Source organism: Glycine max, chromosome 8 (assembly GCF_000004515.6).
Source record: "Glycine max cultivar Williams 82 chromosome 8, Glycine_max_v4.0, whole genome shotgun sequence".
Taxonomy (NCBI): Eukaryota; Viridiplantae; Streptophyta; class Magnoliopsida; order Fabales; family Fabaceae; genus Glycine; species Glycine max.
In genome coordinates this window covers 38,211,443-38,228,702 of record NC_038244.2, presented here as the reverse complement: position 1 = coordinate 38,228,702, position 17,260 = coordinate 38,211,443, and the positions used below count along the sequence as shown (strand labels likewise).

Here is a 17,260-nt window from a genome sequence, read left to right as displayed (position 1 = left end):
TATGTTTGTAGTCCATGCACTAATAAAAAAAGCATTTTTTACGATAACAAAACGATGACGGTTCCTCAAGAACCGTCTTAGTATGTAAGACGATGACATTTTTGTAAATATGAGATCTTAGAAACGATCCTTCTAAGATGGTTTCGCGAAAACCGCCTTAAAAGATTGTTATTCTAAGACTATTTTGTAAAAATCATCTTAGAATATTTTTTATTTTTTTAAATATTTGGTTTCTGTCCCACTCTCTTGTACGTGTTTCTCTCTCTTGGATCCCCCCCTTTAGGGTTCGTTTCACCGTTGCGGCCTGGTGAATGTGAACTCCCTCTTCACGATCAACGTAATGGTGGGCCTCTCCTTCACCACCCTGGGCCAGCGCAACCTCAAATTTCAACAGGGATCTCTTCCACCTCAACCTCGGCGTGGCTCCCGCCGTTGGCTCGATCCAGTTGCATTTCATCGTCCTGGAGCTTTTCTACACGAACGACTTCACCATCGCGGTGGACAGGGCGTCGACGGCGCTGGGTCTGTTACTGGTGGCGCTGGAACTCTTCGAGGAGTGTGTGCGCTAGTGTGTGGATTTCCTTGAGGCGGTGCCGTGGACGGAGGAGGAAGAGAAGAAAGTGGTGAAATTAATCCCCTTCCTTAGCGAGAAAGAGTCGAAGGAGCTTGTGGCTAGGGTTTGGCCTTCGAGAGAGGACTCATGCGATGCGATGCTGCAAGGATTGATTTCCTCGGCGATGAACAGTTACGACAACATTACATTTGTGAAGGCTTTCATAGGGAAGATTCTTTGGGATCTGTCATTGAGGGAGACAGCGAAGAGAGTGTTGGAGAAGGTGTTTAGGATGAGCTTGAAGACGGTGAAGGAGTTGTTGGAGGATTATTTGAGTCCAGTGTTCAGAGGGGATCTGAACGAGACGGGGGCTGTTCAGAGGCTGAATCTGCATAAGGCTTCAACAAATGGGAAGCATCTTCTATGGCTGGTGGAGAGGATGATTGAGCTTAGGGTTGTTGATGTCGCAGTTAGAGAATGGAGTGAGCAAGTTGTCTTCACTGCTGATTTGCAAAGGGCGTTTCGTGATGATGCATGGAGGAACATTGTGCCTGGCCTTCCTGCTGTTATTCTCAGGTGTACATTTAGGCTCACCAATGTTGTCTCTGCCAGCACCATACTTGCTTCTAGATAGGTAATAAATGAACTTTATTATTCTACAAGTGCTTTATTATGGAACTACACTTAAGGTTTGTCCAAATACCATAACACCCTATGCATTTGTTAATTCATGCCTTTTTCTTTGCTCTGTTCAGGTGAGAGGGAAGCTCGTAGAAGATTGGCTACCGGTACTGGTTGTATACAAAGATAATGGTTCAGCAACACCAATATCACCCAGCAACAAATCATTGTACTTGGAACTGGAAGAAACATTCTTGCGAATCATCTCGACATTGCCTATGTCAGATGCTTAAGAATTAATGAAGAAAAGTATTGAACCTTCAACTTTGTCTACTCTGATTATAAATCATGGTAACTCAATAACAGTTATGGGTTTATTTATTTTTTGGTTATTACCCTTTAATTCATTTGTTTCCATCTTCCATTACTAGGACTTGATTTGTTACCTCAAGAGGAGTTTCTAAGCCTTTTAGGTGGTGCAAGCCCACTAGTTCATCAATTTCTCGTTAACACTGTTGGAGAAGTGGTATATATACAACCTTATCTAGGTGTATTCCCCTTCTATATGAATGCAGTTTCATTCAGCAACTTTGTTGCTTTACAGGGTGTTAAGCGTATTTCAAATGTTCTCTCCGATGCAGGCAAAGAACTTGAATGTATTGTCTTGGACCACCTCCAGGTGCAGCAATATTTACTAATTTGCAGATAAGGAGAAATGTGTAATTGTTTGAAAGCAAATATTTTAAAAATGTTCATGTCAAATAGCTTCTTATTGCACCCCGTCTTAGTTTTTTTCCCTAGATCAATGAAGATTGTGTTTAGGTCTTTTTGCTTTTTGCTATAAATTTTTGTTGAATTCCAATCCCATTAGTGGGCTTGAGCTAGGCCATTTTTGCACTCCTATCATGTGTTAACAAAGTAGGCATTATGGTATGGTAGTGTGTTGTATAAGTTTTTATGAGATATAAAACATTCATGTGCATTCAGGTAATCGATTGAAGTTTTACTCTTCCATTCTTGACATGGTATTAGAACTTCATTTGCTTTTGAATCTACTTAAAGTATTTAAACAAACTTCACTGCAAGCTCTCATATAGGAAAGTTTAATTTTTTGTCAGCATGTTGTAGAAGTTATTGGATTCAGAATAGGAGAACTAAGAGGGCTTTCAAGATGGCATGCACATTATCACGACATTGGCTTGGATGAGTCACTTATTAACAATGCAACAGAAAAGGCTGGTATGCTACTTGTACAAATTCTAGTAGAGAAAATTACTTGTCTAGCAAAATTACTTATCATGAAATCTTCAAGGTTTATAGAATTTTTGCTTTGTTGTCAGACAAACAATTTGTAATTTGGAATGTAAAATGATATAGCATTTAAAAACAGGTTGCTCTATTCTTTTCTTGAACACTAGCCTTTGAAGTTAATTATTTATCAATCCTGAGTGCTAGCTTGACATACAAGAAGGAAATAAGGAAAATATATCATTTGGATTCTTCCAAAAAAAACAAACATGAGACAAGTATAAGATCTATCTTAGAAACTAGGAAATTAATACAGAGGATAATGATATGAAATACATCACTATTTACCTTTTGGGTATGAATGCAAAGTGTTTGCTTCTAAAGTGAAACCAATTAAAAGCAGAGCCTTTAAACCCAAGGCATTAATTGCTAAACTCAGCAAGTAACACGTGATAGGATGAAAGTAAAAGTAATTGCTACAATACAAGTAAAGTGATTATTACTAGTAACATGTGTCATGGTATAGATATTTACTGATATCATCGTAACTGTAGATGAATCAATGGCTATGAAATCCACCATTGAATATGCAAGCAGTGTGATATTTGAAGAGTGTCTTCTTTGTTTCATGTTTGTTATATTTTTTTCCTTAAAATTTTACTAGTGATAATAGATAGTACACATGATGTTGTTCAGTTTTTTCTTTATACTACCCATTATATATAGGTTAGCATGCAAGGTCACGTGTATCAAGGATCTCTTGGTTTGCCATTATTGCTTTAATAAATCCTTTGAAAAGTTCTATGATAAAGCCTTTGAATTATTATTAATAATATAATTCATATATCATTTACCCAGATACAATTATTTCTATAATGTTTCAAATAGGAATATAATTTTAATTTGTTTTGCGAGTTTCACATTTATATCTTTCAATACAGGACTCGAAGAAATCTGGTAGATTGTGCTATTGTTTGTGAGGAACTATGGTTTGTTCAATATCCATGTTTATGATTTTTTTAAGTGCCTAAGGGATTTGTGTTGAGTTTACTAATTTTTATATACAGTCACTGGAAGATAGTAATAATCTTATATATCTAACTATTTCTGATTAGATTACACTTTTACATATAGAATATTTTCTCCAATTTAAATTCATTGATTAGTGTCAGGACCCAATCTATTTAAATATTAGCTATTTTTTCTTTCAGTAAATCTTTTTGTTTCCTTTTATAGTATTAATCGTGAAAATAATTATATTTTTCAATGGACTGTCTTTTTAAACAAAATCTACATGAACTGTAATTTTTATTATAAAATCATCAAGGTTTACAATTAACTGGTCTGTCCCTAAATGAGTGTTTTCTTTGAAACCTTAATAATAGGTGGAAGAAGGCTTTAGACATTGCTGCCGTTAGTTGTTGTTCCACGTCAAATTTTGACTCTGGTAAATCAGGAACAACTCTTTCAAAATGGGTAAGAGCTAGGAGCATGGCTGCTAAGGTACCTTTTTTGTGTGGGAACCTAGAATCTTTGAATAAAGTGTTGTGTTTGCTTTAATATTATTTTAGCCATTAGTTTCCAATTGAATGCACTAGTTGCTTGAAATATAAAAAAAATTGACCAAGTGTAGCACATATTAATTACAAATTAATTACTCAGGTGATGAGAGTGTAATTTCTCAAAATGAGGGTACGTTGGAGAGTGTGTTTTAAAAGGGAGGACACTTTTTTTTGTTAACTAAAGAGAGTTCAATAATATTTATAAGTATAAAATATTAGGCCATTAAATTTATGCTAATTTATCATTTTCTTTTTTATTTTAACAAATTATTTAATTAGAAAGTATTTATTGGAAATAAAACATTTGTCCTCTCTCTTTCCTTCCATCATTTCCAAACATATCTTGAAGGAATGTAATTTACCCTAAAATCAGAACTATTGGTCTTTTTATCCTTTATTCTTTCATGAAATTTTAATCACTATGAAATGATATTATTCTCTTATTGGTGCACATCTTTATTTCTTGTTAACTATAGTTACTGTTCTTTTTTTTGTTCACTATATACTGTCAAAAGTTGCCCGCATGTAAAGATTATTGGCAGCACTTGCATGCTCAAATCGATGAGTTGTTCCCTGCTCAGTGCAATAATTTTCCTATTATATCTCTAGAAGAGTGGTACATATGGGAGAAATTTTTATGGGTTTGTGAACTTTGTAAACTAGTGTAATTATTTGGTTTAGTTTGGAGTTAGACATGTTGTTCTCAAAGTTTAATTTTTTTATTTATTTGTAGTGGTTTTTAATTTTTTTTAAAAACAATCACATTTTAAGACAGTTTCCTAGAATCCTTAATATATATATATATATATATATATATATATATATATATATATATATATATAATATATTTTAAGATGGTTTTATGAAAAACGTCTTAGAATCTCTACATTTTAAGAAGGTTTTCTAAAAAATCGTCTTAGAATCAACAATGTATTTTTTTTTTATTTTTTAAAAATACATTCTAAGACGGTTCTCTAAAAAACCGTCTTAGAATGTAGACATTTTAAGACGATTTTTCTAAAAAATCATCTTAGAATTCTAAATATATTTTATTTATTTATTAAAAAAAATATTTTAAGATGATTTTCTGAAAAATCATTTTAAAAAATCTATCATTTTAAAACGATTTTCAACTAAGAATCGTCTTAAAAATACATTTTCTAAAACCATTCTTTATAAAATTATTTCATGAAAACATTTGAAGAAAACAACAGCGGAGTCCAATCATTCTATGTATCCATCAAACAAAGCCCAAAAATAAAGAAGATGGTTAAAAAAATGGCTAAATAATCAAATTAGTCTATAAAACTTGAGATACTAATAAATTAGTTTATAAAAGATAAAAAATTTAAATTTAATCTCTAAATGTATAAAAAAATATGATAAATTAATCCTACAAATAATTTAATGATAAATTAATCCCTAAAATTTTTAATTTAATATCAAATTGATTCTTAAAAAAATTCAATTTATTGTCAAATTGATCTTAAATATCATAACTTAATGATAACATGATCTCATAAATTTAACCATAAGATTAATATATCGTATTTTTTTATATATTCAAAGACTAAATTTATATTTTTCATATTTTAGAAACCAATTTATCATCATATTATACTTTAAGAAAAGACGAATTCATCTATTTGTTTACCTAGTAAGTATAAACACAGGGAATCACTCATTGAAATTACCCTGACAAATAGAAGCCACCACATTACAGGTGCATGGACAATGATTTCTTTAAAAACCAATAATTTTATTCAACATAATGCACCGTATGAAATCATTGGTACTTTATGTTAATTGAAAATTATTTTTGTTTCCAAAACAATAATATCTTCCTTATTCGTTTGATGCATTAAAATTAAAAAATACACATTGAAATTCATAAAAATACTTTTCTTATTTTTATCTAATCATAACCAATGTTTTTCCTAAACTTTTATAGATTACAACATTTACTCTCTAATTTAAAATTTGGTCAGTTAAAGTCTCTGAATATTTTTTTATATCATTTTTAGTTTTTTTTGTTAAATAATTCTTTCAAATTATAATCTAAGCACAAAATTTTTATGTATGATGGATTAAAATATAAATAAATTTTAATTAACTCTCTCTTATTTAATGATATGATATTAAAAAATCTTAAATTAATTAGAGTTTTATTTCCAACAATTTTCTCTTTTTATCATTAATGAAGTTAATTAATTTTTTTAATGGGCGTGAATTAATTTTCTTCTTATACCTCAGAAGGAAATAATAACAATGTTGTAATATTAATGGTAGTCCAATAACTTATCATTAAGAAGAGTGACCGGATAATTATGTACATGTTTAACTTTTTTTTTTTTTTTTGTAAATCATGCTTTTAGTTTCCTGTATGTTTAGATTAATTATCGCTATTATATTATCAATTTATTACTTAAATATAAAGACTAAAACTAATAACGAAACAAATTTTAAAACCATTAGCCAGTCAAAATTTAAATTAAGGAATAAAAGCTTAAATCCAAAAAAGTTTATGAAATAAAAGAAAATAGTAAATCAAACAAATAATTAGCATAACAATCCTTCCACACAGTCAGAGTATGCCCAAATATCATACTAATATACTGTAGATGAATTATTTCTACTGAGAGAAAAGGCAAGGGAAAGTTTCAAAAATAAATGTTCATTCCTTTTCTCTTGGACAAAGGAACAAGGACACTACATGCTTAAAACAAGTAAAGAAACTTGGAATGAAGAATCTCAAGTTCAGTAGAAAAATCCATCTACAATTCTCATCCTAATAATAATAACAATAATAGAAATAAAGTGAGTTAGAGGGAAAAAAGAAAAGATATCAATCATAATAACCAGTGGCAGATCCATGACTCTTGGGCCACCGAGAGTAATTTATTTTTAAAAAATTATTATTATTATTAAATTTAATTACTTATTTAATCTTTATACTCACGATTGACAGGGAGCACTCTGGGGCTTTAGCCCCCCTCAAAAAATATTATTAATAATACATAATAATAAATATACTATTCAGTAAAAATAACATAATATATACTAGTTAGTACATAATAATATATACCAATTAATAATATATATATATATATATATATATATATATACTACTGTTAATAAAAAATAAAATAAAATATATAAAATTTATTATTTATTAAATATTTGTTTGTTAGAAGTTAAATATTTAAATGATTAAATTTTAAAAAAAATTCACCCCTGATAATTTCCTAGCCTACATCCTGCTCATGATACTTTTATATTATAGTTCTTATATATAAAAATATACGTTTTAGTCCATACAATTTTTTTTTAAATCCGCAAAAAAAGTATGATATTATACAGATAGATATCGGTGCCTACTTGGGATGAGTTGCATGATTGACATTCAACTACCATAGAATATTGGTTAGGTGATATTTTTACTCCAAAAATGCAGCAAAAATACTTACTAACCAGCAAATCCCATTCATTCCCCTCATGAAACTAGTGTCTCCCTTTGACACTCCATAAATCCCGATATACATATCCCTCCCCTGTTACGAATTTTATAATTGTTAATTAATTAATTAACGTGGGCTCCGTATTATATTATAGCATTTAAGTTTAATTATTCATTTAATTTCTATAATTTTTAAATTTATTCATTTTAATTTTTGTGGTTAATAAATAAATTTTTTAATATTTAAAGTTTAGATTTTAATTCTCAAAAGGTTATTGCCGTTAAATTTTTTTAATTAAAATCCACTTACTAACTATATGAATTAAAATGGATAAATTTGGAAACTATAGAGACTAAATGAGTAATTAAGCATAACATTTGTATTAGTTATTTATATTTTTTTATGGGCACAATATAAGTTATATAATTTGGTGAGCCTATTAGACTATCAACAGAAAATCAATATGGGCTTAATGAGCGGAAATCAGCTTAGCCCGTTAGGGGATAATATAAATCCTAATAGGTTTAAAACAAACTTGAGACACAGTTATGATCTCCATGAAAAAAGATGATGAAACTCACAAACCAAGGGAGAGTGAATTAGTTTCTAAATCAAAATAGACTTTTAAAGAATCAGAGTTCAAAAAAACTTCTTTTTGAAGGATCGTATCACAAACTTTTGATAAACCAATATTTAATCAATCACCATTTACACAAAATCTTTTGTTAAAGCTCTTTCTTAAAAAGATATTTTCTCTAATTTTTAGTAAATTGATCAAGACCAGAATGAGAAAGAAAGATAAGATCAAGAGAAGATGTACATCAATTTTTATATTGGTTCACTCTCTATTTCTAGAGAAGCTAATCTAATTATCTAATCCAACCTGAATTATATTTTTACCATGCATATAAAATTCTTACAAGTGATCACAAGCAATCTCAATTCCTACCAGAAAAAGAGACTGTATCAACCCTAGGGTCTTTTCTGAATAAGAACCTAAGAGAAATCTATCCTTAACCTAAACTAGAAAAACCTATTCTAGCATGCCTTCGAAAATTCATGCATATACTAACAATGTACACGAAAAACAAATTCAAAGTAAGACACAACCTGATCAATCATATGCAAGAACCTTGCTTGAATGAATGAGTGCCTTCTTGAACTCAAGATAAATTCACAACTCATTTTTCACAATGAGATCTTCATAAAAAAAGTTTAGAAGTGTATCTAAGCATGTTATCTTCTCTCTTTGTATCACATCTTCAGCTCACACTTTTTCATACTATTTTTGCACTTAGAAGTTAAAACACAAGGTGGTTATTTATATAGAAAATAGTTACGATCGCCTGTAATCTATTAAATATACAATGTAATCGATTATTTCGAAGAAGTAATTGATTATATTATCATTTCAATTGATTAAAATGTTCTTCCCAAACCTAGCAAACTTTCAAGAATAATGTAATCCATTAGATTCTTGATGTAATTGATTAAAGTATTGTTGATTACTCTTGAAACACTTTTAAGAGAGAAGTAATCGATTACAATCACCTGATAATTGATTAAAGTAGAGACTTCTGAAAAACCAATCATTGCCTCAACTGAACTATGTAATCGGTTATGATTACCTTGTAATCGATTAAATTGATATGAGAAACTTCTCTACAAGCTACAAACACTTGTGTAATCAATTACGATTAGCTTGTAATCGATTAAAATAAAGAGTTTTAAACACTAAAGAAGATAGAGACTTTCTTCTTACTCCTACATGATTATGCATGATGCACATATGAAAGTGTCATACCCTAGTTTCGTCCGGGGACCATCGTTTGTCGGCATGCGACCTTCGTTTGACCACCTCAAAATGTTTAACACCCATCGTTGTGGAATCCGTAAAGTTCTGAGATGTTTCGAGAAGAAACCGGTCAAAAACACGAAAACGAGAGTGTATTTAGCAAAGTGGGGTGTGTGTAAATAAACTGTTACACTCTAATTTCATCTGAGGACCATTGTTGATCGCTTCGGAAGGCTTAACACTCATCACGGTGGAATCCGAAAAGTTTCCTGAGATTTCAGAAAGAAAATGGCTAAAAACACAAAAATTGGGGGGGGGGGTGAACTTATCAAGATAAGGGTGTAAATAGAAATTCGAATCTAGGCCCTTCCGGAACATTTTGGAAGTTGGGTTGCTTAAGGGGGAAGCAACTGGGAGGCAAGCTCCTCCACGTTGTTGAAAAATGCTTTCCGAGGCTTCCGTGGCTTCCGTAAAATTTCCGAAAATCTTGGGTAAGCATATTTCACTTAACATTGGTGAAATGGAAGAGAAAAAAAAGATGAAAATCAAATCTGAAACATTTCCGTAAGGCTTCCGTAACTTTTCCGTAAAGTACGAAAAGGTGGGTGAACTTAGTAATTGGGGTGCGCTTAGAAATCTTCCTCAAGAAGTTTCTGGGTGGCAAGCACCTCCCTTTTTCCCTATAAATAGGGGAGGGGAGGGGGCTGTTTCAAAATGTTCATGATCCCTAGGCTATGCATTTCAGCTATTTTGGGTAAAAAAACACGTTTCCATGAAGAAAAATCGAGTCGAAGTGCTTCCGAGACGTTTTCGTGAGCAAAATCTGCCTCCGTTCTTCACTGTTCTTCGTTCGTTCTTCGTCGTTCTTCAGTCTTCAACCGGTAAGTTCCCAAAATTGAATCTTTCAATTCATTCTATGCACCCTTAGTGGTCTCTACTTGTTTTGTGTACTTTCACTTTAATTTCGCTTACTTTCAGTTTTCTTTTCTTCCGCTTTAACGAGCTTTTAACCTTTTATTTAAGTCATTTTCTCACCTAATAAATGATAAAATGAATTTCAACCGATCATTTGTGTTGTAATCTCGTTTAATCACCATTAAAATAAAATCTAACCAATCGATCGTTCGCACTGTAACCACGGTTAAACCAAAAAAAGGCAAAATAATAATAAAATAATCAAAATATCTTTGAATAAAATAATAAAAAAAATCAATCGGACGTTTTTCTTTGGAAGTTTCCTTGAATGAATTGACTAAATAACCAAAGTGAAACTAAAACTAAAATTAACTCACAAATCAAGCTTTGTCCGCAAAAATCACTAAAAACCATTTGAAGGTCCAATGCCTTAAACGGTCCTCTTTGCTTTTATCGGTTAACATGGACATTCAAAAGCATAAAATCAACATGTAACTTTACTACTTTTGCAAGAATTACGTAGGTCTGATTTCCTCATCGCAATTGAGGATATGTAGGAGCAAAAGCCCCGCTTTTGTCGACCACCCCAAGAGATCGTTAATGGTCCAATGCCTTAACGTTTCTCTCCTTTCAAAAACAAAGAGATCGTTAATGGTCCAATACCTTAACGTTTTTCTCCTTTCAAAAGAATCAAAAGATCGTTTAAATGATCCAATGCCTTAACCGACTTTTGTGCGGTTAAAATCGATTTTGCGGAAAAAGATCAAAACAACTTAACCAACGTTTAGTTCTCAAAGAACTACATAGGTCTGATTTCCTCATCGCAATTGAGGATACGTAGGAGCGAGGAAAACACCCTTGTCGACCACAAAAAGATAAAAAATACAAAAGGCATAAAAAAGACATAAAAACGTAAAAAAGGGAAAATAAAACAAATCGAAGACATGATATTACACACTTGGTTAAAAGCTGCCGTCCTTTGTGACGGACGCGTGGGGTGCTAATACCTTCCCCGTGCGTAAAAACAACTCCCGAACCTTTCACACTTAAAGTTCGTAGACCACACTTTTTCGGTTTTTCCAACATTTTCCTCGAATAAACGATGGTGACGACTCCGCGCATTTTCCTTTCTTGGAAGATGCACCCGTGAGCCTCGCGTCGCCCTCCCGCCGAAGGGTAGCTTGCGACATAAAGGATAGAGACTAAGATGCAACACACAATACAACAATCAATACAAATGCCACTTAAGTGAGGTAGGCATGTAAAAGATAAAACTTCTTCAAGCTTCAAGGCAAAGTCTTCATGTTTCTCCCCTATCTCTAACACCCTATACACCAAATCAAAAACAATTTTCTTCTCTCCCCATCTGAAGAGAAAATAAAGGTCCCATAAGGAATATGGAAATTTGGTTGAGGAAGGTCATTAAATCAATTATTTATGATTGTTCTCGAGATTCATATGTGTTTGTTTGATCAATCATTATGGATTCATGTATTCCTAAAACTCTTCTTAATAATCTAACGTAATGTGTTCATAGTAGTTATTGGTATTTTAAAAAGATCTCCTAAAATTCCAACAAGTGGTATGAGAGCTACCATTACTCTTAGATTATTGGGATTTAAAGTTCTTAGCTTGAATCTCTTTGATTATATGAATTTTAATTTTATTTTGGGGATATTATTATGATTGATATGATACCTCAACCCCTTCCAAAAATAAAACATAAAGAAACCAATGCAAATTTGTATTTTTTTTTACAAAAGAAACTGTAACTTTCTTACGCTAGCCAAAGTCAAAGAAACATAAGTGGTTGAAAAAGTGGTCAGTGGTGTCGGTGTGTAACCTTTTTTGTGAGTTTTACAAAAAAAAAATTTATTCCCTCCGTAGTCTTTGGTTCAAAGCTACATATTGTAGATCTATCCTTTTTTTTTATGCATGTTCAACGTCAATCAATTATAATTTTGTAAATCATCTTTCTTTATGGGATTAAGGAAATAATGTAATTTTTCGTGAATTATATTATTGCCTTTTCATATTTTTTTTCTTTTCTTTGATTACCCATAAAGATTTCTTTCAGGAATTAATACACGATTTATTATTTTTTTTAATTCCTTTCATGAATTTGTGATAATATTTATGGATGTGATATTTACTTATTATATTTTAAGTATAAATCAATAATAGCGTTAAATATAATTTAAGGATATGATATTTACTTGTCGTAATTAATGTTTTATATTTTTTTTGCTATTATGATTGGGTGTAAATTTAGCTGTAACATATCATTCCCATTTAGTTGTATGTCTAGTATTTTTTTATTATATTAATTGACGCAGTATATTGCTAAAGTAACTCCTATTGTGAAAATTGATTTTATTAAAATTACATAAATATTAGTATGAAATTATTTATGTAAATTGTGTTTGGCCCAAGACGCAATTTGGCCAAATAATATTGTATATGTGATAAATGTGTGACAATTATAAGAGGTGTTTTTATGTGAATAATAGTTGGTCCAAAGAAAGATTATTCTTTGACATAATCTATTGTCAATATTTGATCATTGCCTTAAGAGTACCAATTACAACTTAATTTCTTTATCCAAAGACTAGAAATTAACGTTGTTCTAGGTATCTTGTGATTGGTCTATTCTGCAAAATATTTACACGTCTTGTCTTGTTATATATCATATATGACATGACTACTTGCTTTTTTTTGTGAGCATATATTGCTAGTGCTGCAAGTCTATCTGCTCAAGTGAATTGTCTCCCAATGTTGAATGAGACAAATTTTAAGGTCCGGAAGGAAGTCGTAGAAATTATTTTTGTGGTATGGATTTGGATTTGGCACTGAAGGAAGAACTCACTTTCACTTCAGAAACCTCTAATGAGGCAAAAATTGAGAAATAAGATCGTTCCAATCGAATGTGCATTATGGTCATAAGTGTTATTTCTGAGGGTGAAAATGCAAAGAAATTTCTTGAAGAAATTGAAAAATGCTCGTGCATTTAGTTTTGATCTCATTTCCTGCACACTTTCTACAATTCAAAGTGAGCTATAACACTCAAAAGGACAAATGGTCTCTGTTGCAACCTACCCTTCGACAAGAGGGTGAGGCGAAAAGCCAAAAGAGCGTCTTCCAAAAAGGAAAACATGTGGGAGTCACCACCAATGTTTATTCGAGGAAAACGTTAGAAAAAACCAAAAAGAGGTCTGCAAATTTTGAAAATAAGGTTTCGGGAGTTGTTTACGCATGGGAAAGGTATTAGCACCCAATGCACCGAGGGACGACAACCTTTAATTGAGTGTGTAAAAACGTGACTTCAATATTATTTATTTTCCCTTTTTATGTTTCTTTATTTTTTGGGATCGACAAGGGTGTTGTCCTTGCTCCTACGTATCCTCAGGTGCGATGAGGAATTCAGACCTATGTAGTTCTTTAAAGCGAGAAAGTCGTGTGCCGAGTTGATTTTAGGCTTTTGAAAGATTTATTTTTTAACTAACAAGAACAAAAGAGACTGTTAAGGCGTTGGACCTTGAACTATCTCAAGTGACTTTAATGGAGAAAAATCAGTTGTATGTTGATTTTATCTTGGTTTTATTCATTAACTTTCAATCTCTTTAAAAAGATTATTTACGGCACAAACGATCAGTTGAAATTTATTTTACAAGAAGAAAAGATATTACTGATGATAAAAGAAGGAGATGAAGATGCACAAAACAACAAAGAAGACCCCTAAGGATGCATAGATCATATCCAAATCCTTAAAACACAAACTATCTGGATGACGAACGAAGAACATTAAACGAAGAACGATGTAGAAGTTGATTACAATCACAATTCGGTAGTGCCTTAGCCTCAATTTTCTCTTCTTTCTTCTTCTTCTTCTCTCTGATTTCTCTCAAAATCCTTTTAATACTGAATGTCCAACCCCTTCCTCAGCCTCCCTCATGCCTATTTATAGGAAATGGAGGCATTTGGGACTATGGCAGCTTGCCCAGGCGAGCTGGTTTCTTCACCATGAAGTTATTTGGTGGCCTAGGCGAGCTAGGGTCCAGGAAAACCAAGGAAAAGACCCTTTTGGTCCCTTTTTTTTGGTATTTTTGCATTCTTGATTAAAACACAGAATGATCCTCTATTTCGCACTATAATCAGCGTTCAACACCGTAAGCTGACTAGCAAGGATCAAAAGATCAATGAACGATAGTCCCCGGGCGAAATTAGGGTATGTCAGTCCCTTAATGAGCTTATATCTCATTGTATCATTGTATGCAGAAGGAAGAGAGGCGGCAGAAAGACAAATATGAAAGTGCTTAGTTAAGCTTAACCTATTAGAAAGAAAAAGAAAACTAAGGGTGTTGCGGAAGGGTATTCTCAGCAAAAGAAGAGAAAGATGAAGAATTTACTTGTTACTACAATAAGTCTAGACACATGAAGGAAGAGTGTCCAAAGTACACTGCATGACATGTAGAGAAAGGTAAGTCTCATGTAAAGAAAGGTAAATCTCTTATTCTTGTTTGTTCTGAAGTTAATTTAGCTTTTGTACCTAAAGATACTTGGTGGGTGGATTCTGATGCTATTACTCATATAAGTGTAACCATGCAAGGTTGCCTGGAGTCAACTGCCGAATGATGATGAAAGATTCATATTTGTGGGTGAGGAAAAAAGGGTTACAGTGGAAACTATAGGAACTTTTAGATTATAGTTGAAAATTGGATTTTATTTGGATTTATTTGAGACTTTTGTTATACTGTCTTTTAGATGGAATTTGATTTTAATTTCTATTTTGGACAAATTTGGTTTTTCTTGTTTATTTGGAAATACATAGTTAGTCTCTACCTAAATTAAAATTTAATTGGTTCTGATTCTTTAATTGATAATCTATATATGCTAGATGTTATTTGTTCCTATAATGAAATACTATAAACAAACTCACATGGTACAAAACTAAAATTAAATGAGAATTTAGTCACCTTATGACATAAACACTTAGGTTATATCTCTAAATAGAGAGTTCAGAGACTTGTGTCAAATGAAATTCTTGAACCTTTAGATTTATCAGACTTTGAAGTCTGTGTTGTATGCATAGAGGGAAAACGAACAAACATGAGGAAATTAGATGTTGAAAAAGCTAAAGATGTCTTGGAACTAATACATATGGGCATTTGTGGTCTTTTTCCAATACCTTCTTAGAATGAACAACAATATTTTATCTCATTCATAGATGGCTACTCTAGATAAATTTACGTATATTTGATTCAAGAGAAGTTCCAATCCTTACACATTTTTAAGAGTTTGAAGGCTGAAGTTAAACTTCAACTTGGAAAGAAAATTAAGGCTGTCAAATCTGATCGTGGTGGTGAGTACTATGATAAATATGATGGATCAAGAGAACAATGTCCAAGACCTTTTGCATTTTTTCTCAAAGAGTGTGGAATTATTCCAAAATACACTATGCCAGGCAAACCTAGCACGAATGGTGTAGCAGAATGACAAAACTGAACTCTTAAGAATATGGTGAGAAGTATAGTTAGTCATTCTTCTTTGCTAGAGTCTTTTTAGGGAGAAGCCTTGAAGACCACAACTTACATCCTTAATAGGGTCCCAACTAAAGCAGTTAACAACATCCCTTATGAACTTTGGACTGGCAAAAGGCCAAGCATTAAACACTTTCATATTTGGGGTTGTCTGACTAAGGCACGACCTTATAGGCCGCATGAAAGAAAGTTAGATTCAAGAAAAATTAGTTGTTATTTTGTTGGCTATGACGAACACTCTCGAGACTATAAGTTTTATGATCCCACTTTAAGATCCTTTTTTGAAACGGGAAATGCTAGATTTCTTGAGTAAGTGAAGTTTGGGAAGGAAGAGAACATAAGGAATATTGTCTTTGAGGAAGAACATGTTATTGACAGTGCTCAAGTCCTCATACCTAATACTGTTCTAGAAATAAATCTAGTAATAGAAAATAATGTTCTAATTATTGTTGATGACATTGTTCAAGAACAATACAACAATGAGGTTCTCCCTCAAATACCTATACAAACAACTTTAACAACCTCAAGAAGTGTCATCAAGGAGATCTGTAGAGAGAAGAGAAGTTCAATCTCAGATGATTATATCATCTTTCTCCAAGAACATAAGGATGACATTGGTTTAACAGAAGATGATCCAATCAACTTCTGTCAAGCTATACATAGTTCTAACTCTTAAAATTGGATTAATGCCATGAAGGATGAGATTAAATCTATGCAAGAAAATGACGTTTGGAATCTTGTTGAATTGCCTAAAGGCATGAAACCTATTGGTTGTAAATGGATATTTAAAACCAAAAGGGATTCAAAGGGAAATGCCGAGAGACATAAGACTCATCTAGTCGCTAAAGGTTTTACTCAAAATGAGGGCATTGACTATAAAGAAACATTTTCTCCAGTATCTTCGAAGGATTCTTTTAGAACAATAATGGCATTGGTAGCTCATTATGATTTAGAGATACATAATATGGATGTTAAGACTATGTTTCTAAATGGTGACATTGAAGAAACGATTTATATGGTGCAACCAGAAAACTTTGAATCAGGCAACTCAAAGTCTATGGTTTGCAAACTAAATAAATCCATCTATGGTCTGAAACAAACTTTCCATCAACGGTATCACAAGTTCCATCAAGTCATTACCTCGTATGGTTTTGGCAAATGCAATTGACGATTGTGTATATCATAAGTTCATTGGGAGTAAATACTTATTCTTAGTATTATATGTCAATGATATAATGCTTGCTAGCAGCAATATAGGCTTCTTACAAAAGACTAAAAAATTTCTGACGAATATTTTTGAAATGAAAGATCTTGGGGAAGCCTCTTTTGTGTTAAGTGTTAAGATATTAAGAGGTCGCTCTCAAGGTATCCTAAGGTTGTCACAAGAGAGTTATATCGATAAAGTCCTAGATAAATTCGGCATGAAAGATGGTAAACCAGGATATACCCCGATAGCCAAAAGAGACAAATTTAGTCTTAAGCAATGTCCCTAATAATGACCTTGAAAGAACAAATATGCAAAGGATTCCTTATGCGTCAATAGTAGGAAGTCTAATGTACACTCAAGTTTG

At 32.1% G+C, this 17,260-nt stretch overlaps 1 pseudogene; it reads left to right on the top strand.

Annotated features, from left to right (window-relative positions):
* Positions 1–17,260, top strand: part of LOC100789598 (uncharacterized) — a 39,781-nt pseudogene that overhangs the window by 4,662 nt on the left and 17,859 nt on the right.